A 27,125-nucleotide genomic window follows, 5' to 3' on the forward strand; every position below is an offset into this window, starting at 1 on the left:
TCCTTAAAGGCTTGGGTGATTGTAGAATGCAAGTAGTCTACTGCTGGTGTTTCAAGATCTTGGAGGGGATCCAACTCCGAGGTTCGAGGGTGACTGCCGTACAAAAGAAAAAACGGGGTTTTCCCAGTTCCCGAATGGACAGAGTTATTGTAGGCATATTCGGCTATCCAAAGGATGTCTTTCCAAGTTTTTTCAGTTTGTTGCAGCATGCAGCGTAAATACTGTTCCAGAGTTTGATTGGTCCTCTCGGTTTGTCCGTCGGTCTGAGGGTGGTGACTGGTCGATAGTCTCACATCAATTTGAGCCGACCGACAGCAACTTCGCCAAAAATGAGAAATAAATTGACTACCTCGATCCGAAATTAGAACCGAAGGAAAACCGTGCAGTCGGACGATGTTTTCGAGAAATTCTCGGACCAGAGTTGCTGCTGTTGGCAAGCCTTTGAGTGGAATGAAATGCGTCATCTTGGAGAATAAGTCCACGATTACTAGAATCGTATTGTATCCGGAGCATGGAGGTAGATCGGTGATGAAGTCCATAGAAAGCGTATGCCAAGGGTGAGGTGGGATGTCAATAGGGCGTAAGAGGCCTGCTGGTCTTTCCTTTTGACTCTTGTTTTGGGCGCATACTCCACAGGACATTATAAAGTCTCTGATATCTTTTTTCCAAGACGGCCACCAGAAGTAGCGCTTGATCTTTTCTGAGATCTTGGCCATACCGGGATGTCCTTCCATTAAAGAATCGTGATAACAAGAGATTACTTTTTTCTGTAAATCTGTGCTGGGTAGGTATAATCGTTCTTGGAAATACAATAAGTTGTCCTTTACTGCAAAGTCCTTTCCCTGCAGATGCCAATTCTGTATGTCTGCTGGAGTTACAAGTTGCCTGGCTTTTTCCTTAACTTCCTCTATGGATTCTGTGGTGATTACACCCAGAATTCTTTGTTCGGGAATGATTGGTACAGGTTTAGGGTTGATCAAGTGTTCTTCCACTCCCATCCGAGAAAGGGCATCAGCTTTACCGTTTTTTGTACCAGGTCGATAGGTAATTATGAAGTTAAACTCGGCAAAGAATAATGCCCAACGGAGTTGTCTAGAGGATTGGGCTTTTGCGGTTTTCAAATATTGCAGGTTTCGGTGATCCGTAATCACAGTAACAGTGTGTCGGGCCCCCAGCAGATAATGCCGCCAAGCCTTAAAGGCAGACTTGATAGCCAGAAGTTCCTTGTCAGTAATCGTGTAATTGATTTCAGGAGGCGAGAATTTGCGGGACCAAAATGCCACGGGATGCAACTGATTGGTTACCGGGTCCTTTTGTGATAGAACTGCCCCCATGGCAAGGCTTGAAGCATCAGTTTCCACGATGTAGGGGAGTTCGGGGCGAGGGTGTTTTAAGATTGGTGCAGAGATAAATTTAGTCTTCAAATCCTGGAAAGCTTGTTCCGCCTCGGTAGACCATTCAAAACGTTTGTTTTTCTTTAACAAGGCAGTGATGGGCTGGACTATTCGAGAGAATTCGGGGATAAACCTGCGGTAAAAGTTAGCGAAGCCTAACATGCTTTGCACACCTTTTACGGAGGATGGTGATGGCCATTTGAGAACTGCATCGACCTTCTTTGAATCCATATGCACTCCGCCAGGTGATAATATGAATCCCAAGAATTCAACTTCAGTCACGTTGAAAACACATTTTTCCAACTTAGCGAAAAGTTTGTGTTGACGCAATCTTTCGAGGACCATTTTCACGTGTTTCCGATGTTCAGATTCCGATGAAGAATAAACGAGGATGTCGTCAATGTAAACAACAACACACACATCTATGAGCTCTCTGAGGACATCGTTCATAAAATATTGAAAGGCGGCCGGGGCATTGCAAAGTCCGAAGGGCATGACCTGATATTCAAATAGCCCATACTTGGTGCGGAAGGCCGTCTTCCATTCATCGCCCTCTTTTACTCGTACCAAGTGGTAAGCTCCTCTAAGATCCAGCTTTGTATATATGCATGCTTTTCTGACTTGGTCCAGGAGTTCAGGGATCAAAGGTAACGGATATCTATTCTTAACGGTGATCTGGTTCAGGGAGCGATAATCTATACAAGTTCTAAGGTCTCCTTCCTTTTTTGGAACGAAGAACAAAGCTGAAGAAGCAGGGGACTTGGAAGGACGAATAAACCCATTTGCCAGGTATTGATCCAGGTATTGTCGAAGGTGAAGGTTCTCAGGCTCGGTGAGGGCATAAATTCTACTACAAGGAGGAGTAGATCCAGGTATCAGGTCTATCTGGCAGTCATAAGACCTATGAGGAGGTAGAGAGTTAGCCTGATCCTTCCGGAAAACATCTTGGTATTCTAGGTATTCGGGAGGTAACTGGGGAGTCTCTGAAGAAATTGCTGCCAGTGCAACACCAGGTGGAGGGTGACAAGTAGAGACACATTCTGGAAACTGGACCGTTCTTGCTCGCCAATCGATCAGAGGATTGTGTTTCTCTAACCAAGGTATTCCTAGAATAATCTGAAACTGAGGGGCCTTGATCACATCGAACACGATCTTCTCATGGTGTCCATCTTGACTTACTAGCGTCACTTCTTGAGTGGTATGCTTTACTGGCCCGGAGGCTATCTCCGTACCATCCACCGTAGTAATGACGTCCTTTACAGCCTTGGGACAAAGAGTTAGATTCATCCTCAAAACCATTTCATGATCCACATAATTGCCGATGGCACCGCTGTCGACGTAAGCTTCAATTGCATGTAATCGATCCGGATTATCAGGGCTAATGAGGACCATAGGTATCACGAAATGCGAGGTCACGGAACTGGTTTTCACGCTCGGCAAGAGGACCTCTATTCTTGTCGGGCGAGGTCGTTTCCCTGCTCAGAGTTTGTAACTTTGGTAACTGCAGCTCCTACTGCCTTCTTGGCAGGTTTCACCGGACAGTCTCGAAGAAAGTGCCCTGAGTTTCCGCAATAGAGGCATAATTGCAACTGTTTTCTCCTTTCCCGCTCCTTTTGTGTTAGAGGACCTTTCAGACCCCCTATTTGCATGGGTTCCCCGGAGTCTACTCCTTTGGAAGGAGTTGGCGGTTTGGAAAATACTCGAGCATCAAACTTGGAACGATCAGCCTTCCTGTTCTGCAGTCTGTGATCTATTTGAACGACTAAGTCTATATAGTCCGAACAATCTTGTGGGGGATTCACTACTTGGGCTAACACATCTTTGAGCTCTCCACGTAGACCTCTATAAAACAGCGTAATCCTTTTGTCCTCAGGCCATTGAGTTTCCACTATCAGTCTGTTGAAAGACGCAATATAAGCCAAAAGGTCTTGATTACCTTGTCGCAACAAAAGAAGCTCATTGTCCAAGGCCTGCCCCTGTGAATGTCTTGCGAACAGTTTTTCCATACTGAGCTGAAAAGCTTGAAAATCATGGAGGACCGGATCATCTTGATTTACTAGAGGGATCGACCAGTCTGCCGCATTGCCACTAAGGTACGAAAGCACGAAAGCTACTTTAGCTTGATCAGTTGAAAAGGCTGCTGGCCGGCATAAGAAATGCAACCGGCACTGATTGATAAATACTGCAAACCTCTTTGGGTCACCAGAAAATCGTTTGGGCGGAGCCAGAGGTACATTCCCAGGTAGGTTGATCTGCACTGGATTCATAGAGGTTGTAGAAGGAAGATTTCCCCCAGATGCGGGTAACGGGGTCTGTCCGGCTTGTGACTGTAGCAATTGTCTAGCGAGATCATCTGTTCGCTCCTTGGAAATAATCAGTTCCCTTCTTAAAGCGTTCGTTTCCTGACGGGCTGCATGCACTTCTGCCCTTAGTTCCCCAAGTAACTGGGCTAGCTGGTCGGTATCCGAGGTTTCCATAGCGCCTGGACGGGAGTTTTGTGGTAGGCTTTGCGTTCTGTAACGCTCACCTGATTCCCGTAGAGGCGCCGGTCTTGACTGGGCGTATACCGTATCTTCAAAGGTGATGTGTAACACACGGCTGGCTCTTTGGGCTGGACCTTTGTGCACTGTATGTCTGACTCGAAGGGTAAGATGTCTTAGGTAAGTGAACGCCGTGCTCTCCATCTGCCTCGAGGCAGGGTGCTGTAACCAGTTTCTTCACTGGATAAGGGGAGCAGGCCTCTTGACTTCAGAGGACTGCTGTCCGTCGTTTACTGCACGAACGGTAAGTTTCGAGTAATTCTAATGTCTTTAAAGTCTTTAGTAATGATGTCTCTTGTTTTGCAGGGTTCCGGCGATGGCGGATGACGGGCTGAAGTGAGTTGAAGATGGAGCCCGTGTGATGAATAGAAGCGCCTGGAAGCAAGTAAGTAAGCGCTTGTTGCCTGCTTCACGATGCGCTCTAACTGTCTTTTTATTTTGCAGGTACAAGTTCGAAGCGGCTGCAGGGTGCCGGAATACCCACTGGGTTAGATGTGGAAAGGAGTAATGGCACGTGAGTATTAAAGTTCCCCAATGTCTTTAAACGCACCTTGTTTTGTCTTTCAGATGCGGGATGCAGCGCCGAAGGCCTCCGGAGCGTGCGAAGAGTTGGTAAGCTTTTGTCTTTCAGATGCCGGAATGCAGTGTGAAGACCTCCGGAGCGCACGAAGAGTAGGTAAGCCTTTGTCTTTCAGATGCCGGAATGCAGCGCGAGGCGTTGGTGATAGCCGATGGACCAGGTAAGTGAAGAGCTGTCACTGAAGACCGTAATGCTAACCTGTTCTTTCTTGTCTTTATAGGTGTTGCTGAAGACTGGATTCAGGATGGTAAGCCTTTTTCCTTAGGCCCAGGATCAGATGCAGAAGACACGATGAGCGTTCTGCTGCTGAGGATGCAGAATAACGCAAAGCAAGATTCATCCATCGGGTGTGGTTTAAATAGCCTCCTGTAGTGCTTAGTGGTCTCCTTCCACGGCCACGCCTAGGTAAGAAAAGAGTTCCTGCTTTCCAGAAGAGTTCCAGTGTTCTGAATCTAGGGAGTGGCTCCTGCCCCACCCAACAGGAAAAGTAGTTCCAAACAGAAGAGGATCAGAGGCTCAACTGGCAGGCAAGTAAGCAGCATGGTCTGCTGCAGGTAAGTCCACCCAAGCATTATGAGCCCGGCGCTTCCAGCGCTAGGACTGGGCATATTTATGAGCCTGGTGCCACTGGCGCCAGGACTGGGTCCAAAAGGTCCCAATTGGGACTGGTTGGCACTCGGAACCTGGGTTATGGATCTGCTTCCAAGGGAGTTGGGAAAACCCTGACCTTTTGGAAGCAGAGATCATGACAGAATCCCCATCTACATGTTTCGTTTTCTCTTTTTTCTTTTTGATACACGGTTTCCCTATTTCACAACTTTCAGGAGGCTCATTCCTCTGGGATGTCTCATCAGCTGAACGTGAAGGTTTGTTCTGTGAATCACTTAAATCTGGTTCCATGTGTATTTGTGATAGTACATTGTTATCGGCGTTCTTTTTTTGTGCACTTATCAGCTGATTTAGGAGTGTTGTTTGTATGTTTATTTTTTCATCCAAAGCTTCATTCTTTTTTTGTGCACTTAAAAGCGGATTTAAAAGTATTGTTTGTGTGTTCATTTTTTCATCCAGGGTTTCATATAATTTTACAATGGAAACTAAAGCTGTATTAATAGTTTGTACAGCTATTTCTACTTTGACGTTTTGATGCTTATTTTCTCTCTGTGCACAATGGTCTGCGGTCATTGCCATTCGTCTAGGAGTCGGTTCTGCAAAGGAAATAGACAAAAAAGACGAATTTCTTGCAGTAGGGGAAAAGAGAGCTGGTGATTGCGATAGCTCATTTGTTACTCAATCGTTAACTTGGTTGTGATTAGATTCTTCTCCACCTTGAGTTTGCCCTTCTAATTCATCAGCAAACTCTGCAATCATCGTTTGCCCATCTGCTGTATCGGTACACAGTTTTGCACACAACCCGGCACTCTCATTTGTGGGCTCATTTACAGATTGTACAATTATTTCCGCCTGTTTAACCTCACTAGTTAACGCAGGCTGAGGGCTATCGTCAGGTTTCTCACCTTGCTAGCGCAACCTCTCCCTCTGCAGAGGTGATAGCAGTAACGCACCTGCTTGAACTAGAGAGTCTGTGGGTGTATTAGCGTGATCATAATTACTGACGGGCATTCAGCAGGAGTCTCTATGCTTGCCGCGATTTCATTTACAATGTCAGATGCCGGCATAGATTTACAAGGTACTTTGGTGTCCTTAGCACAGAAATTTCTGATATCAGAAGTAAACGAGATGGAGCGTGCTTTCAATTTTACAAGCTTATTGCCATTCATAATTGGCAAACGCAGAATTGATTTAGGAGTAAAAAATTGTATCTGCACCCATCTATTACTGCGCCACAGACTGTCGACGACACACAATTTTGTATCTTTTCTTAATATATTTATTGATTGCCCATATGGATGACGCATGTTTCGGCACCCTACATGTGCCTTTTTCAAATCCGGGCTTTAACAAACTTTCAAACTTTCAATATGCTGTCGTCTAGGTGCAAAACATTCACTGATATCATGTTTGCCGAAAGAGTACCATCAGACTCACAAGCGCTCCTAGCACTTAAAAATCAGGTTTTCCGCTTCAAGCGTCGGATTCGAAATGCCTAGGAGTAGTTTGATTTTCAGACATGCATTGTTCTATCTCCGTGCTAGACGGCATGTTAGTTGTTAAGGTATACGTTCTCACCATATTTCGTCCACAACCCAATCACTTTGTTTTATGTACTGTGATCAACAAAAATGGGAAAATATTATAAAGTGGCGTGATTTGTGACTACCCCCACACCCCACAATACCGCAAGACAGCACTTCTCAAACATCACTTTCCAAACATGCATGCGCCTGACAGCGCGTGGCTGGTGTTTTTGTTGGTTTCTGGGAAGGGGGGCGCAGTCACCAGTAGTTTTTACTAAAAAGGGACAAATATATTATATTAAAGTCTCTGTTATAGTTTAGGGTATTACTACAATGCATGTGAAGTATAGTTAATTTGAAAATACCCAAACAAAGTCCTTTCTGGTATAATTGAGTACGTCATCCACCAGGGGTTCTGACCCAGGAGACAGCGAAGACAGCACTTCTCAAACAGCACTTGCCAAACAGCGCGCGCGCCTGACAGCGCGTGGCTGGTGTTTTTGTTCGTTTCTGGGAAGGGGTTTACAGAACTCAAGAGAGCGATTTGTATGGCTCCAGTTCTTGGAATTCCTAATTATGCTGAGGAATTCCACCTGTTCGCGCACACGAATGGCAGCGTTATGATGGCAGTGTGTGCTCAAAGAACCTCGTTGGGGTACAAGCCCCTGGTGTATTACAGTGGGAATCTAGACCCAGTAATGAGAAGCCAGTTCCCATGTGAACAAAGCTTAGCTGCCGCACCGTTCGCCATAGAGAAAGCGACAACCATTGTAATGGGATGTTCTATGATGTTATATGTCAAGTACTCATTATTTGCCATCTTAGAGAAACCAAAGTGTACGTTGACATCTCAAAGAGCTTCTGCCTATGAGGTGATCATATCTAACCCATTAATCAAAATATTTCGATGTAAAACACTAAACCCAGCTACGTTCATAGCCGAGCCAGTCACTGAAAGAGAACCGATACATGACTGTGCAAACTACAAAGAATTCTATGATGAAATCCCCAGGGTAAAAGAAGATGCCTTGGCAGGAGGAGAGATTGTCTTTATTGACTGGTATTCGAGAATCGACCAAGAAGACGGACGCAGATACACAGGCGTTGCTGTGATGAAACACATAGCAAACGGATAATTTCGAGTACTCGTCAGTGCGCGAATACCATCTCATTACTCAGCACAGGCTGCAGAGTTAGTGGCGTTGATACTCGCCATTGAGAATCACGCAGACCAGGACGTAACTTTGTACAGTGACTCCGCCTATGTGACATCCACAGTGCACGCAGGCCTGGCGTGCTGGAAAAGGAAGGGCTACCTCCGAGCAGACGTCACGCCAGTGCAGCACGCAGCCTTATTGGACAGACTAATTACAGCTCCCAGTGGGCATAGCCGTCGTGAAATGCGCTGCCCATACTCACGGGACAGATTTTGTGTCGCGCGGAAATCACGCAGCAGACACAGAAGCCAAACGTATGGCATCCAAGAATGAGACGATCATGTAAGTGGAAGTGGTGTGCACTCAGGAAAGAATGATGGTAACACAAACCACACAAGAAGTCTATAGTAATATGGGGCAGACACAACTAACGGAGCTTCAGGGGGAGGCACCGCAAGATGAAAAGAACCTTTGGAAACATCAAGGGTGTTCTTTAAACCCCTCTGATGGATTGTGGCGGCAAGACAGCAATGGTAAACCAGTCATGCCTGTAGCCCTACTAAGAATAGCATTGGAGAAATTGCATTATCCATTACATATGTCAAAAGAGAATCTGGCGGCAACGCTCGCGGAAGACTGGTTTATACTGAATTTAGCTGAGCATGTTGCATTCTTTATGGTGAACTGCATAATCTATAATCTATCAGTAATTCACCACTGGGCACACATTAAAGGTAATGAGAGGAGTCATCCCCCGACCAAAGGGTGCTTTTCAGCACTTACATATCGACTACATCGACATGATCCAAGTGTGTAACGGGTACAGGTACTTAATTGTAGTGGTGTGTCCATTCTCTAGATGGATAGAAGCAGGTCCTTGTACACACCCAGATTCAACCTGTGCGGCCAAATTCCTGGTGAGGGAAGTGTTCCCTAGATGGGGGATGTGTGAGGTGATGAAGTCAGACAACGGGGCTCATTTTGTTAACTCAGTCTTCGAGCAGATCATCTTGTTGCTTGGTATAAAGTTCTCATCGGCGTATCATCCAGAGCGTAATGGCATATGCGAGAGGCTCAACAGCGTGTTAAAGGAAAGGATAGCCAAGTTGAAGCTTACTCTAAAGAGGGGATGGCTGCACTGCCTTCCATTGGCATTGTATGCTCTTCGGAACCAACCAGAGTCCGACCATCATCTTACGCCGCAAGAGATAGTCACAGGAAGAAGAATGAATACTCCCCTTACCCCACGAGATAGAGCTAGATGTGATGCCCAGCCAACCCGAGAGGTCCTGGGAACCGAATTGTCAAAATACCTGAACTGTATGACATCCAGCCTTACTGTAATTTCAGACCAGGTGCAGCGGCGACGAAAAGGGTGCAGCACAGCACAAAGCATTGCAGAAGATTCTGCAACAGACCCAGCTCAAGGTCTTTGTGTTCCACTCGTTTTCCCTGGAGACTCAGTCCTAATCAAAAACCACACGCGGAAAAGGTGGGACGAGCCAAGATTCAATATTCGTTTCATCGTAGAAGACTGCACTCCATCAGCAGTAAAATTGCAGGGCAGGAGAGCATGGATTTTTCTCAATTACATTAAGCCCTATATAGGAGAAAGCCCTCAAGCTGCACCCCACCGCGAAGAAATTACAGACAACGGGGAAGAACCTCATCATGTGCAGACGAGATCCATGACGAGGAAGAAGGACGCATGAGCAGCAAAACCAAGACATAAAGAACCCGTTTGCAAGTTGTGGCTTAAACTGGACAGTTCCTCTAAGCAAAAAAGGGAATAAGGATAACGGACACTCTATGCATCTCAGTTGTAGGGTAAAGAAGACAAGTGCGCATCTAAGCCACAACACGTTTTTTGACTCGAACTTGTAAATCAATCACATGAAGCGTTGGTGAGAACAAGACTCAAATAGAGTGTGATCAAAGACTTTCGCCTAAAGAGCTAAAATGTAGCATCCTGAACCATAAAGGATCAAGATGTCACTTTGCAGCATTTATGGTGTCTCCCAGCATAAATATCACAAAGGATTTGCTGTCCTGTTTCCAATTAGTGCTAGAGACATATCCGTCACTTGTAGGGAGAGTCACCAGTGTCACAGACTTTATCCAAGATCCTGCCAACAAGAAAGTAATCTGGCAACTGCTTACTGTCATCGGGGAAGCCTTCATTGTGTTACCAGAATACAGTGATATGGACACATATGCTTCCACCACAGGTGATAGTAGATGAACTCACCAATACACTTTTCTTTCGCATCATAGAGGAGTGTCCAGCAATCATTGGGAGAACCACTGACACGCTAACTTTCATTAGAAATCCAGCAAACTCTGAACATTTGGGTCAACTGTAGACTAAACTAAACTACTTAGTAGCAATCCACGTGTCAGGAAAGTGCAAGGACTGTTCACGTCAAAAGAAGGGCCTGTAATCTTGAACCCAGCAAAGCAAGAAAAATGTCCCTATCGCCTGAGGACAGCTGACTGGTGCACAACGTCCTGTTTCACCTAGTGACTGACTTTCCAGAAATGGTGGGGAGACCTGCCGAGGTTGATGTCATCACCTTCATCAGAGATCCAGCTAATGTTGTGCATATGGGAATGCTCCTCCATGGCATCATGCTCCAAGTGGAGCTGTCCAACTTTCAAAGAGAGTATCTGAGGAGATTCCAGTGAACTTTCCGCCGAGGGACAGATCGAAGGAGCAGAACCAACCAAGTCATCTTTCCACCGAGGGACAGAGCAAGAGGATAGAGACAAGGACTTCATCTTCTATTTTTTGATTAACTGCCATTTTTTCCATTTCTTCCATTTTCCATCACATTGAACAAATTTCAGCATGTCCTTAGGATTGAAGCAGATTCAGGGGGGGGGGGGCGGACTGAGAACTCACCTATTTTGAATATGCATAATGAATGTGACTCGCCAAAGGTGTTAGTCTAATCTATTTTCCATAGTCTAGCAAGGGAACTGTATCCCATATCCAGAGACAATCGTCACCCACAAGAGGGGGGACACTTGCGAAGCACCAGACACTTTAAGATACAAACTTTTCGAGAAACAATAATGGAATGAGTGAAAAGAATAAGTAACCTGGTCATCCCACCAGCAGAGCGGCACCCCCGCTTCCCTGGAAGAAAATGCTGCTACCTTTCGTACTGCACGATTATGTGTATATGTATAGTGATTATCATTGTCTTTCTGTCATTAACAATAAGGACTGCATTCTTTATTGGTGCACGAAACGGTCCAATTGCAGTGCATCCACCTGATGATGTACTCATGAGTCCCACAAAGGCACCTAGACCCTATATAGTTATTCCAGTCCCGAGAAAATCTGATGGTAAGGTAAATGAACTAAAATTGAATGTAATTAGCAGTGATATACACACCCACTTGAGGTAACAAATGAAGAGAAAAGCTGGAGACAGGGTCAGCACGGAACAAATGAAAACATAGCACTGATCACTACACACATCCACACACTAAATGCACACAAACCTGGGCAATGTCAATGGCTGCAGAACCTCAAGCAAAGGCAGCAGAGAGCATAAGACTGCCTACCGGACAATCAGTCCCAGTAAGTAATTAGAAGGATCGAAAGGAATTAAGTGAAAGGCCAACTAAAGTGGACATAGCAACAGCCCTCGAGAAGACGGAAGCAGCTAATGGAGAATCCATTGCAAAGACACAAAGGATAATGGAACATTTACTCCCGTTCATAGCTAGAGCGAAGAAGCGGCATGAGGAGCTGAGAACCAAAACCACAGAGACTAAAGTGACAAACACACAAGTTCCAACCCAAGGGACAAGCATCAGACCTACCATACAGCCATATACATGACCAGTGTCGGGCTGGATAGCATGGGCACTTGCACGCAGAAAAGAAAAGATGCATGAGGACCGGGAAAGAGCAGACAGAATCGTGTCAACTCGAATGGCACAGATGAAAAAGCCTGCACCATGGACTGAAATGCCTTAGAGTCCTCCAGCAAGAAAAAGCCATACAGATGCTTTTAGGGATGTAGTCATAGCAAACTACAGGAAGACACTAAGAATCAAGAGAAGCCCACATGAAGATAACAATGAACTGAACGATTACCTGGACAGCACAGCGCATCTGGGGAACAACATTTGGTACCAGCACATGAAAGAAGTTGGAAGTCGAAATTCAGAAGGAGAATGCTTCGTGTGTGCACTCCTACCGTACAGCATGGGAAAATCCAAGATCTTTGTGGCTGTAGAAATCGATGTCCCGACAGCACACTGTCTGTCACATGTAGCAATGTGCAACACCAGAGGCCAGTTCATGGGAAAAGATGCCTCATTGATATGGGCAACTGAAACAAATTACCCTGATGAAGATGATTATGTCCAGGACATTAAGACAAGAAACAGAGCTCAACTAGGAATCACGTGATCAGGTTTGAAAAGCCAGAAGTGAAAGGAGCAGGAACAAGATGGGAAATTAACCCGAGACTGAACGTCCAAGGAAAAACTCCAGAAGAAGCCCAAATTTGGAAGAACAGAGGCCAAATGCAGATTTGGGGAACAGTGCTGTCACCAGACAGATGGGAAGAAGGAGTAGTGATATGCCGAGCCTGGATGGTCCTTGGAGCCTGCAAGGAAGCAGTAGAAAACTCACAAAAACTGTGCAAACCTCTATGGCCAAAGTTGGTAAAGTTACTAACATGGTTCAAAGACAGAGGAGGACCCTTGCAGATTGTGCCACTGGAAAGCCCAAAATTGTGCTTCAGGAACAATGGCACAAGGAAGATGGGAGAGAATCAGAACTGCGGACGCATCTTTGTAGCTCCAGGTATGACTCACGGAACGGCAGTAATTATGGATCATTACTGGGCGTGTGGATCCAAAACATACATAAGGCTGCCGAGAAACTGGGGAGGCATATGCACAATAGTGAATGTCCACATTCCTGCACTAGTGATCCCGAAGAGTGACCTGAATATTGACAGTTTTCCGAACGCAGATGTCCACCTGAGGAAAAGGAGATCTGCAGAACTGATATCCCGAATGAAGAGAGAAAATTACTTCTCAGCCAAATCAGAAGAAGCATTCCATGCAATCCCATATGAACACAGGCTCTTCAGCCTCACCTCATCAGTGTTCACAACAATCATCACGCCAAGATTTCAAGTTGGAGCAAACACTAAATGGCTGCAAATAACCAGATGGGAGTTATTGCAGATCATTAACACTACCATAAAAGGATTCAATGCTATTAAGGAAGAACTAAGAGCAATCCGACTGATGACGCTCCAGAACAGATATGTACTTCACATGATCACTGCGATGGATGGAGGTGTTTGCGCAAAAATCGGAGAATCATGTTGCACATTTATACCCTCGCATGATGAAGAAAATGGAACTCTAACAGAAGCCATAAGTATGCTGACAAACCTACAGAACCAGATGATCGATGAAACTGACAAACTAGATCATGACAGCTGGTTTGGAACTCTATTCTCATGGGTCCCACAATGGATGGCAAATATATTCAAGTTTCAAGGAGCCCTAATATTGATGATACTACTAGGGTTTTGTTTTATCAAGATAATCATCACACAATGCCAGGGAACAGCGAAGATAGTCATTTGGATGAAGATCATGATCGATGTCAAACCAGGATGGAAGCCGAGAGACCTGACAGATGAAGAAATAAGAGACTTTGTGAAGGCCAGCAAATTTGCGTCAGAAGGAAGAAAGTTTTTGTACCCCAGGAACAGGAGAAGATATGAAGGAAAATTGATCTATTGCAGCCCAAATGAACAGTGTCAGCTTATGACCCGGAACAAAGACAAAACAGCAGGAAGCCTGAAAGGAGTGATAAAAATATGGACTACAAAGAAACACACGTTCACACCATCATGTACAAACCCAGAAGATGAAGAAGTGGATAAAGAAGAACCAAGTAAGACTAATCCAAAGGAGGAAGCAGAAGTGGTCGATGAACCGACTAGAATGGAGAGTGTAGAGGAGGTCCCAAATATGGCCTGCACTCCAGCCACCCATTTTGAGATGCAAGAAGCATGCTCGCCAAGATATGTGACGTATAAGGAGCAAATAATCCAACAGAGAGCCACAGTGGGGCTCTGTCCAGTAACCATAAGAAAGACTTGTATACCTATTGAAGCGCCAATAACCAGACAACTATGGGCAGCATGGTACCAATTGAGACAACTGTACCAGCAGCTGACGCGAAATGAAGACTGTTTACAAACTGTCCCCGAAGAGACCCAAAGGGCCTTATTAGAAGGTAAATGGTGAACAACACAAGAGCCAGGACAGACGCACACACAAACAAAACGCTGATCAAAAGAAGTCACACAAAGATGAAATGTTGCGAATAATGATGTAATGGACATAGAAGAAGAAACAATGGTGAACTTTAAAGAAACATAACCATTGAAAGCAGGATGGAAATATGTAACTGGCTAAATGCCTGTAAGTAGGCTTGGAACGCAAGAAACTAAGGAAACGATACGGCTTGCAATGCTTAGTAGGAAGATAGAGCGGCAAGCACCAACTATATATCTACCTTAAGAAGCACATTATACAAGTGCGACTCCATTTTACAAAAGCAGAATTAAGCTTAGGATGATAGAGGACAAACAGGCCAGGATTCATAAACTAGCTCAAAGTCAGACGAAAGAGCGGAATCGAAACTCAGTAAGAAGCAGCTCATGGCTAGGAATTTGAGGTCAACCCAAGGAAGGGAGCAGAGCAGCAACTCCGAAGAATCGAAACTTAAGAGCATAGAAGCCTGCCCCGTGAAGGTCAAGATAAGGAGGCCCAGGCAGGTGGCAAGGCCGAACAAAGAATCAAATACACAAATAGAGGGAAAATGAAGCCGATTCACGGTGTACTGTCACGTGACCAGCCTAGCACGTAGAGGTTCCCACATCTGATGTCATCCAAACCCAGAGGATGCATAACTTTTCCAGATAAGAAGCTACAGTTCGAGGCCACTCTCAGCCAACTAATTGACACATAGGCCTAAGGGTATTGATTGATGGAAGGGAGGCAGGGGTAATCTTGGGGCATCCCGCACCTGGGCGACCATTCTGCATGCTGCTAATTAAAGTGGAGATTTATGTCTAGGGGTATAACCGACCCAATCACAATGGACCAAATAATCTAGGGTCCTATAGCTAGTAGAACCAATGAGACGTCGTACTTTTAGTGACGTCTATCACAAGTGATGTAGAGGGATGGGCACCCGATAAGAGTTATCCAATCCCCACACTCTGTTGCCTTATACAGATATACTACCTATACTTAAGTTACCTTTTCCAACCAATAGAATTGCATGTCAAACTTATGGGTTTTACATGTCAATGATGACGAGAATTTGCTATAAAAGTTACTGTTTGCATGAAGAATTTGGAAGTTGAAGCGAGACGGCGATCGCATCACTACTGATTTCCATTTGTTTCCCCGTTTTTTGTACTTGTCATTAAACAGACTTCCCTTTGCCAAACCATTGACTTGTCCTTATTGATTGGTGTTGGAGTAAGAGAATCCTGCACCCCATCCTCCTCAAGGTGCAGCTATCTCGTCTTAAAGTACTTGAGGGTGAGCTCTGATCCTATGGGCCCGTCAGAGGTCGCTCCACCCTCCTGTACAATGCTTGCTTTTTTAAAGATGCTGAGTAATGCATTTCATGCCACAGTAAACAATGACTAGACTGACTGCACCAAAAGGCCAGTCTAGCCAGGTAATGACACTCATAAACTTGGTGTTGCCTGAAAATACCAGTATAACATGCAAAGTCACAATGGGTGTGGCGTACAATGAAAACGCTTCTATTTATATCATTCCGGTCCTTTTTGATAAGGCCTCCACACATCTCGCACACAACCACAATGAATACCCAGTGCCCCAATGGACTAGGAACTCGGCCGGTGTGTATTAAGAAGATATTTATTAATTAATGTATTTAAGTCAAATTAGAACAACAGATTACATCAGCCACCAATGTTGTGGCAGCACAAAAACACCATAACCTTTTATAAAGTATCAACACAGAGATAGCACTAGAATATGCATTTACCAGAGTTTCCCTTTTAACTCACCCCCCCCGATACAAGCAAAGAACAGTTCAAAGCGCACAATGCAAATTAATGTAAACAGGGTTATACCTTTGTCCCAGCAACCCTCACCCTCCAAACATCCACTAGGGTTGACTTTTGAATGGAAGGCAGTGGCAGGGAGTGGGAACACAATGGAAAATCGGATTTGGGGTATGGTTCATAGAAACAATATGACAGGAAGAAAGGTAAGGGGAACGTTTGTTTTGTAGAGCACAATGGTAAAAATCAGTTGTTAATTATTAAGCACAACTGCTAGGGGAAAGGATAGAAAAGAATGGGATATCCTTTTTCTTACACCTAAACAAACACACAGGGCTTTAAGATTATGGTCAGACCAGAATGGGAAAATCGGTTTTAAATTACCTAGTACAGTTGCAATGAGAAAGCATAGAAAGAAATGGGAAATGTGTTTTTGTTACACCAAAAGAACAGGCAGGGCTTTGGGAAATGTTCGTTAGCACACAATGGAAAATCGGTTTTGGGTTGGGATTACAGATGCAATGTGCGAAGGAAAATGCAAGTGTAAATTTGTTTTGCAGTGCACAATGGGAACGCAGAGACAATTTTTCGTTTTGCAGAACACAATGGGAACAAAGGGACAATTTGTTTTTGTACCTTGCACAATGAGATTTATTCTTTTGGCAAATCGTTATGACTATACCGGCTCACAACACACTGGGAATAGAATGTTGGTTTTGAATGCCAACAATACAGATCCTGTGAATTAAATGGGGAATTCATTGATTTACTTTGATAAATATGCTAAGGATCTACAGAGGCAAACAGGTGATTTTTCAATGGGAAAATAACTAAAATACACAGGCAAACAGGGGATTTTTCAATGAGGAAATAACTAAGACAATGCTGAAAAGAATTCAGGGCATACACAATCTATTGCATGGTTTATTTCTACTTACAGGAGAGGTCTGGACTGGGCATCAGAGAGCGTCAGGGCACACTGCTGGGACAACCAAAGGGGCTCAGTCAACCGTCTCCTCTCCTTCCGACAAGGTCCACAATCAGTCTCTATGTCTCCTGGCTCCACTGCAAAGTTAGGCCTCTCTCTGCTGGGATGTTCATGCCAGATTTCAGCAGCAGGTCACCGCATGGAATTAGTGGGAGACCTCCAGCTCTGAGGCAAGCTTTCTTAGTTATATGGCAGATGACATCACAAACTTGTCATAATTCTTGTGAAATTGATTGGTTAATGCTTACTACTCCACTCCCACCTGTGTGCTGATAGGACAAGGGGAGGAGATAGCTTCATCATCTCACATTGACAGGTGGGCTCGGTCTGCATTAGGATTGAAAATCTCACCACATGATAAGTACCTTTAATCTCCATGTTTTGACATGTATGAATACATTTTTGAAAACTTCATTTTACAGTCAATCACATGAGACTAGTAAGGTGTCTGTATGTCATTCCTGTGCAGAGAAACAGGTTTTCTCCATTTACTGCGGAACTGTGTCAGTGAGAAACATGGCAATTTATGGGTGTCATACTAATCATACATGGCATGCTTTAATCAACTTTCTGGAATTCACAAGGAGGCCCAAATCACATTTTCATTAATAACTTTAGTTGTGTTTATCCCACAAAAATTGTTTTAGCATGGTTAGAAGGGCTTCATTTTCACATTTACTAAAATCCTTGAATGACTGTTTATGTGTATTGTCAATTTTAAACGATATAATGCATTTCTCCCGTTTTAAGCAATGGGCAGCCCCAATATTCATTTGCACTCTTCTGTTCCAGCATTGACACACACATAGGGGTCTGTGTTTAGATTAATCAGCCCCTTCCAAGGACTAATGGCTAAGCTAATGCATTTTTTTTATGAGGCTTGTGACCTAGGGGTTTTTATTCATGGCATCCGGGGCTATTTCACCCCACAACACATGCATCCCCTTTCACCCACGGGTCACTCACCCATACATACCCTCTCACATTCATTCACATTTCCTTCACCACTCAGGCACACATCCAACAACAACATTCAAACACACATTACCACATTCATACTCATTCAATCACTCACTAACACCTTCTCTTACAACCACTCATTGTATTCTCTACACAGGCACACACCCACATACAACATTCCAAAGCACACCATCACATTCATACTCATTCACACACCAGTCACTCACTCATGCGTTCTGTAACATTCTTATATCCACTTATTGCATTCTCTTCATAGGCACACACCCACCCACTCACCCACCCAGAACATTCAAAAACACACCATCACATTAGTACAAATTCACCCTCCAGTCACTCACACCTTCTCTTACATCCACACATTGCATTGTATACACAGGCACATTACTTCTCCTTCACCCACCATTCACATACCTACATCTGACAGGCACTTCACACATGCAGAAAAATACACATATTAAAAAAAAGCCTTTTTTCCTTTTTCTTGCAGCTTCGGTTTGTCCTTCCGGGTCACCCTCGGCTCCTCTGCACAGCTCACAAACAGGACCCAGGAAGCTACAAGAGCTTCCTGGTTCCTTTATGTGAGCTGCGAGGAAACCAGGAAGAAGGGGTTGGAGCTGAGCGTGGCATGTGAAATGTGCTACATGTTATGATCAGCTCCTATGCCATCCCCTACTGAGCGCATCCACGGCCCATCCTTCAACCTGATGGATGAGGAGTGGGCCGGGGACCCCACAGACCAGGCACCCACAACACCAGGAGTTTCCATTGTTTTATTCTTTATAATCATTGGGGTTGCAAGGGAGTCCCCAGGGGTTGCAAACTGTGACCTGGGAGTCGCAGTTGCGACCCCTGGCGACCCCAAAATGATGTACCTGAATACAGTGTCTGAAATGAAATTAATGCTAAAAGCAAACAAAGAAAATGGTGCACCTTCCACCACACTCTTAGCCACATACTACTAAAGCACTTGCATAGCAGGCAGTGTAGTGAAAGCACCCAGCATACCCCCAAAGGCAGCATACAGTTGCCAGTTCCTTTAATACCCCGCTGCCAATAACATGGAAGTTTAGCATGTAAATTCAGAGAAACAACAGTAGGAATAATAATATTCATAATATAGATGCATGAGAATCATCCATCATTTTAGCACTGTGCAAAAGAACCAGTGCAAATACAATTTCAAGGCCAACAGCTTCCCTTGATGTATAAACTGCTCAAAGCTAAAAGATGTACTTGTATGATTATTAAAAGCTTGCATTCACTCACAAGCTTTTAATAATCATACAAGTACATCTTCATGGCCTGTCAGAGTACTACCTTGAGCTCTTAAACACTCTGAACCTCATTATGGGTTTGACAGTAATTTCGTAGTAAATCTGCTGAATTACCGCCAAAATCAATTATGTTACCGTCACTCTGTCCTGTGGTCTTATTACAGGATTATGAGTGCTGGAAGGGCAGTGTAAATCCCAATTTTTGGAGTATTTTGGTTGAATTACTATGAGCGGTAATTCCACTATGTTAATTCTGCTGATTTTTTGAGGAAATGTGGAGGGTGGAGGTTAATTCTTCACTTTTGCTCCAAATTCAGTATTTATCGGTGCATTAAAAACAATGGCACTTCATTACCACCTGAAATCTGCTCCCTCGTCCAGTACATGGGCACTTTAAAGCAAGGTACTGAAAGGCTTGCTCTGTCCTCCAGCAGTCTAGCCTTCTTCAATGGTCCTTTATCACTTTCCATAAACACGGACATGCTGATTACAGCCTTGCGGCAGTACGGGATCAGTAGTCTCATCAAACAGATCGCACATTATGGGCCACACATCTCAATCCATGTCTTTTCATGGTGCCAACCAGCCTCCACGTACCACTCCATGGACTTGCGGTACAATGCCTCAGACAATGAAATTCTGGAGTACTGTTAGCACAGCACAGGGGTGATCACACTTCAGTACCAAGCCCTCCAACATTCTTGGCCAACGTGTTTTCATGTAGCTGCCCAGACTCTGCAAGCAGCTACTGAGAAACACCTTCACAGCAGAAGAAACAAACAGCCCTTCATGTTGGAGACTTCTTCAGCACAGGTGATCTGCACACTATTGTTGGCAAAGTAGGAAGTCTGTAAAAGGGACAGAAACGCTTTAGCTCAATAGCATAGCAAGGTGTTTGTTGTGTAGCAAATGTTGGTAACTACCATTGCATCTTGATGCTCGTTATTCTATTGGGGTGTGATGGCATCTTGTCATGCTGTCCTCCCTTACAGCAGGGCTCTCAGTGCAGCTCATTGCTATAGTTGCAGTGTAATATTGTGTTTAGGCCCTCCCAACCCACAATCATTCAACAATCATCCTAAAAATGTAACAAAGAACAGCACGAGCACAGCATCCCAAATGAAGACTGGCAATGCAGAGCCTCCACCTTTTCACCCACTGGCAGACAGAAACAATTCCAATTCAATCTAGCCAATCAATGCCAGATAGAATGACTCCTCAAGCGTCTTCTCAAATACCTCTCATACACCCTCAACTACAATACTTGTTATCAGCTTCTTTAATATCAAATGACATGCAATTCTCCCTTTGCATGAAACAAGGCCCTTTGTCTCAGTAAGCAGCTGCTGACACATGTATGTATTTTTCTCTGGCGCTGACCGGCCAGAAGACAAGCTAACAGCGCCTCTTCCCTCTCTCAATTTGTGATGCTAAATGCAAACGTCACTAACCATGCACAAGGTTTTGGCCATATCCAAAATGTCCCACTTTCCCACGTCCTGTGGAGCAGGCACTGAATGTTAACCCCATAATAGCACAGAACGCCCAGTGTCATACGATGCTAACCATATGTAGGCTTCTATGGCTTTCATGATTATGGTATTGATAGTGTGAAGGTTTGAGCATTTGCAACGCTTATCTCTGGGGCCCTGCAGGAGTGCCTGTTCTGGTCTGTCGGCGGTCACTGGTCCGGCCTGTGGTTCTCGTGGAATGCCCAAAAACACTCCCTCCACTCTGCCTACTGAAGGCTAATTACCCAATAGTCAGGGAGAGGGGAGTGTTTTGGATTGATGATTAAGTTCCACGTCCCTCAGCGTTGCTGGGTCCATTGAAGCCTGTGGGCTATGATAGTTTAGTCCTTTTAATGTCTTTCCCAGTTCCTCCACTGAGATAGGCAGTTCTACAGTACTTGTCCCAGTTACTTCACTGGTTCCAGGTGGCCCAGACCTGCTCCGGTGCAACTACCTGCCTTTGGAGCGCACTCTTACGAGAGGGCGCAAGTTAGCGCTGATAGTGTCTATCAGTGGCACTAATGAGTGTCTCTATGGCTCCCCTGGGTATACTGGGGCACCAGAACCACTGAGGAAGCGAGCTCATGTACCACCTTGGTAGCGGCATGTTCTGATATTGGATGTCTGTCCCTTGGTTGACCTCTGCTTGCACCCTTGCAGGTTTGAGGTTGGAAGCCTGCACACGTAGTCCACTGCAGGAGAGGAGCGGATTAAGGTGAGTTTGCTATGGAGGGGCGTGGGTGGTGTTAAGTGTCTCTGCTTACCCCGTGTGCTTTGTCTTGACAGGTACCTGCGGGTGTTGTAGATGGAGACGTGCCTGGAAGGCGCGATGCAGGCAGCGCCAACGAGAAGATCAGCTGTTGGTGTTCCCGTGATGCAGATGGAGCCGACGGGAGGAACAGCTGCTAAAGATCCCGTGATGCAGATGACCCGATGAGAGAATCAGATGCTGGAGATCCCGCGATAGAGATGGAGTCGTTCCCTGGGACTTGCAGTATTCAGCGAAGCTACTGGATTCAAATCAGGATAGCAGCTGGATTATGACAGGCAAGCATCATGCTGCATCGGAGCCAGAGAAAACGCTAAGCGCTGGGTGTGGCCCAGGTCAGGGTTTATATAGCCCAGGGCCCACCCAGCACCACTAGACCACCATGGATGATTGTGCTGCAGGCCTTTTGGGGGCCATGTTGGATTCCATTGCATGATCCAACCCGGAGGCCATCTTGGAAGGGGCAACTGCTTAAGGCACTAACAGCAGTTTGTTCCTACGCCATGCAGCCATCCTCCTGGCCCAGATCCCTCCAATGTTACTGACTGGGGTTTGTGGGGTCATGACAGCACTCCCCCTTAAAGCCCCCCAAGGAGAGCTATACCCGGACCTGGGCGTTCAGGATGCTCACAATGATATCGAGCCACGAGACGTGGTGCGTGCACGTGATTGACTGGTTCCCAGGTTCGATCTAGAACTCCATATCCTTTCCAGTCCACCAAATAGTAGAGCCTTTTCTGGACTATTTTAGAATCCAGGATGCTTCTGAGATTCATATTCAGTGTTTCCCTGCACCATTATGGGGGGTGGCCATCTGAGGGTATCTCGAGTGCCTGGATGTATTGGTGTTAGCAAGGAGACATGGAATACTGGATGTATGCGAAGCACTGGTGGTAGTTCCAGCTCCATTGCTACTGGATTAATGGTGTTTTTTATTCAATATGGTCCAATGTATCTGGGGTGGAACTTTCTGGGTCCTTTTAACTGAATATGCTTTGTAGATAGCCATACCTTGTCACCTATCTGGTACTGAGGCTCGGGGATTCTTTTCTTATCTGCAAAATGTTTCTGGTTGATTTTGGCTTCCAGGAGGGTTTGGGTGGCCTTTTTTAGGGTCTCCTTAATTGTGGTGTGCACTGCGGGCCTATCCAGAGGCGCCGGTGGGTCTAAGGTCGAGGTTTGTGGGTTCCGTCCATGCAGAAAGAAGAAAGGTGAAATGCCAGTGGAACTGTGAACTGTGTTATTGTATGCATTTTCAGCTGCCCATAGCAGCTCTACCCAATTCAGGTCTGTCTGGGCAAACATACACCGAAGGTATTGCTCGAGTGACTGGTTTGTCCTTTCGGTTTGACCCTCCGTTTGTGGATAGTGGCTGGTGGATAGATAGATCTCGATCTGAGCCTTGGAAAAGCAGGCTTTCCAGAACTTGGATACAAACTGACTCCCTCGGTCTGATATTATCACTGAAGGGAAACCGTGTAGTTTAACAATGTTGGTTAGGAAGATTTGAGCTAACACTCCTGCACTGGGTACTCCTTTCAAAGCTGTGAAGTACACCATTTTGGTTAGGAGGTCTACAACCACCAATATGGTGTTAAAATCACCACAAGAGGGTAGCTCAGTGATGAAGTCCAATGAGATAGTGTGCCACGGGGCCGGCGGAATCGACAAGGGACGAGTAATCCTGGTGGCTTAATCCTTGGTGTTTTGTTTCTAGCACAGACATCACAATCTTTAACGTGTTGTACTATATCTTTCCGCCAAGTGGGCTACCAGAAATGCTTTTGGATCCTGCCCTGGTTTTTGCTATATCGGGATGTCCTGCTGTAAGAGCATTGTGGTAGGTGTTCATGACTTGCTCTTGCATTCCCTGGTGTGGTAGATAAAGGCATTCCGGTATTATGGAAGACCGTTGGTTTGTGTACGTTGTGGTCCTTGTGAAATCCACGTCTGTATTTGTGCCGGGGTCAAGAGTCCTTTGATCTGCTTGTGGAGGTTATCCGAGGTGGTTGAATAACTGCCAGTGATTCCTATGAATTTTTCTTCCGTTATGATAGGCAACGGAAGCGGGCTTGCATATGCACCTTCTTTTTCAGTACTCCAGCCAACCCATAACAGTGCATCCGCATTACCGTTCTTCACCCCGGGGCGGTAGCTGACGGTGAAATCGTATTCTGAGAAGAACTGGGCCCATCGCAGGTGTCGCAGTGTTTGCGCCCTGGGTGTCCATAGGATCTTCAAATTGCGATGGTCAGTAAGTACGGCAACTGGGTGTCATGCTCCCAAGAGATGTTGCTGGCATTCCTTGAATGCGACCTTTATGGCGAGGAGTTCCGTATCGGTCACTGAGTAATTTAACTCCTCTGGATTGAATTTCCAAGACCAAAAGGCCACTGGGTGTAGTTGGTTGGTGTTGGGGTCTCTCTGGGAGAGCACCGCCCCCATAGCTACGTTGGAAGCATCCGTTTCCACCAAAAACGGGAGTTCTGGATTTGGGTGAATGAGTATCGGTGCGGAAGTGAATCATAGCTTCAGTTGCTGGAAAGCCTCTTCGGCTTCAGTGGTCCATTTGAAGGTTCGGTTCTTACAGAGCAATGATGTTGTGGGGTGAATGATTTCTGAGAAGTCAGCGATGAACCTCCTATAAAAGTTAGTGAAGCCTAAGAAGCTCTGGACTGTCTTGACCGAGGAAGGTGAAGGCCATTTTAGTATCACTTCCACTTTACGATTATCCATCTGGATACCCTGAAGACTGAGTATGTATCCGAGGACGTCCAATGTGGTGACATGAAAAGCACATTTTTCTAGTTTTGTGAACAGATGGTACTGGCACAGCTTTTTCAAGACTGCTCGTACATGGTACACATGTTTTTCAACATATTCGGAGTAGATCAAAATGTTGTCTCTGTACACCATTGCACAAACGTCCAATAACTCCCTTAGCACATCTGTCATAAAGTACTGGAATGCGGCTGGCGCATTGCACAGTCCAAAAGACATGACGGTGTACTCATGCAGCCCAAACTTGGTGCGGAAGGCCGTCTTCCATTCGTCTCCGGCCTTCACACGAACCAGGTGGTAGGCTTCTCTGAGGTCCAGTTTTGTGTAGATCTTTGCTCCCTTCACTTGGTCCAAGAGTACGGGGATCAAGGGCAAAGGATACTGGTTTTTTATGGTGATCTTGTTGAGCCCCCTATAGTCTATGCAGGTTCTGAGATCCCCTTCTTTCTTGGGGACAAAGAAGAGGGCTGAGGAAACTGGAAACTTGGAAGGCCGGATGAATCAGTTGGCCAGATATTGGTCTAGATATTCACGCAGTTGTTGGTTCTCTTTTTCAGTGAGGGTGTAAATACAGCTACCTGGCAGTTGTGCTCCTGGGACCAGATCAATTTGACAGTTGCATGGCCTATGGGGTGGCAAAGTGTTGGCCTGTTCCTTGTGAAAAACATCTTGGAAATCGGCATACCCCAGAGGCAATTGCCCTACGAGTCCGAGTACAGATCCTGGTACCTGCCCAGGAGTTTCGTGGACCTTGGCTGAAAAAGGTTAGCAGGTCTGAGTGCATTCAGCTGGAAATGTTCCAGAGTGAGTATGCCAATTTATGGCTGGGTTATGGCACACTAACCAGGGCATCCACAAGATTAGTTGGAATTGGGGAGCATTGATGAGATCGAAGGCGATTGTCTCCCGCTAACCGTCATGACACAGCAATACAACGGTTCCAGTACATTGGGTAAAAGGCCCAGACGATAACTGAGTTCCATCCATGGACACAACGTTGTCAATTATTTCCCGTTTCTGAATGGGCACGCCTATCCTTTGGGCCACAGTGATGTCCATGTAATTACCTACTGCTCCGCAGTCGATGTAAGCTTCCAGAGCATGCATGCGTTGTGGCTGCTCAGGGCAAAGTAGGATAACTGGTGTTGTAAGATGCGAGACCGCTGACGTCTCTCCTTTTCCCGACAAGCCGGCCTCTACTCTTGTCGAGACATGTAGTTTCCCGGTGGCTCTTGCAACTCTATGGTGGCTTCCACGACCCCTAAAGGCCTCTGGGGTCTCTTATTTGGGCAGTCTTTTAGGAAGTGTCCTGCTTTGCCGCAATACAAACACAGCTGTGGTTTCCTGCGTCGTTCCCTTTCTTCCTTAGTTAACGGGCCTCTTACACTTCCCAACTGCATTGGCTCGGGCGTATTGTCAGTGGCTCGTGGTGTATCCCGGGGGCAAACATACAAAGGTCGGTTCTCAAAGCGGGATCGATCAGATTTCCTTTCTTGCAGACGATGGTCTAATTGTACTACCAAATCTGTGTAATCCGTACAGCGATCCGGTGGGTTCACAACCTGTGCTAAAACGTTCTTTAGTTCACTTCGTAGACCCTGATAGAACATGGTGGTTTGTTTGTCTTCGGGCCATCGGGTTTCGCCCACCAACCGATTAAATGTGGTGATGTAGGCTAGTAAGTCCTGAGACCCCTGTCATAGGGCCAGAAATTCCCCATCCAGGGCATGAGCCCGAGTATGACGAGAAAAAAGATTGTCCATTTCCTGTTGGAAATTGCCGAAGTTGTGTAGGACAGGATCATCCCGGTTGACTAGAGGTACCGACCAGCTAGCGGCATGGCCCCCTAAGTAAGACAGGATGAAAGCCACCTTGGTTTGGTCCGTTCGGAATGCTCCTGGGCGACACAAGAAATGGAGCCGGCACTGGGTCATGAACACTCCGTATTTTTGGGGGTCCCCCATGAATCTTTTTGGTGGAGCCAGTGGGACCGTGACTGAGGTGGTTATCTGTATCTGAGATGCTGCTGCTGCTGCTCCATCAACAGAGCTAGGCAGTGGGTTTTGTCCAGCTTGAGTCCTGGTAAGGCGTTTTGCCAATTCCTCTGTTCTTTCCCTGTTGACGACCAGCTCCTTCCTCATTGCATTAGTCTCCTAGCATGTGGTGTGCACCTCGGCCCGCAAATCACCCAGCAGAGCAGCTAGTTGGTCGATCTCTGATGCCATGGCACCTGGGCAAGGCGATTACGTGGGCTTAGCGTTCTGTAACGCTAAGCTCTGGGGCCCTACAGGAGTGCTTGGTCCGGTCTGTCGGCGGTCACTGGTCTGGTCTGTGGTTCTCATGGAATGCCCAAAAACACTCCCTCCACTTTGCCTACTGAAGGCTAATGACCCAATGGACAGGGAGAGGGGAGTGGTTTGGATTGATGATTAAGTTCCAGGTCCCCCGGCGTTGCTGGGTCCCTTGAAGCCTGTGGGCCATGATAGTTTAGTCCTTTTACTGTCTTTCCCAGTTCTTTCACTGAGGTAGGCAGTTCTACAGTACTTGTCCCAGTTACTTCACTGGTTCCAGGTGGCCCAGGCCTGCTGCAGCACACCTACCCGCCTTTGGAGCGCACTCTTACGAGAGGGTGCAAGTTAGCACTGGTAGAGCCTCTCAAAGGCACTAATGAGTGTCTCTATGGCACCCTTGGGTATACTGGGGCACCAGAACCACTGAGGAAGCGAGCTCACGTACAACCTTGGTAGCGGCACGTTCTGATATTGGATGTCTGTCCCTTGGTTGACCTCTGCTTACACCCTTGCAGGTTTGATTTTGGAAGCCTGCACACGTAGTCCACTGCAGGAGAGGAGCGGATTAAGGTGAGTTTGCTATGGAGGGGCTCGGGTGGTGTTAAGTGTCTCTGCTTACCCC

Source organism: Ambystoma mexicanum, chromosome 1q, assembly GCF_040938575.1.
Source record: "Ambystoma mexicanum isolate Mex_15411 chromosome 1q, UKY_AmexF1_1, whole genome shotgun sequence".
Classification (NCBI taxonomy): Eukaryota; Metazoa; Chordata; class Amphibia; order Caudata; family Ambystomatidae; genus Ambystoma; species Ambystoma mexicanum.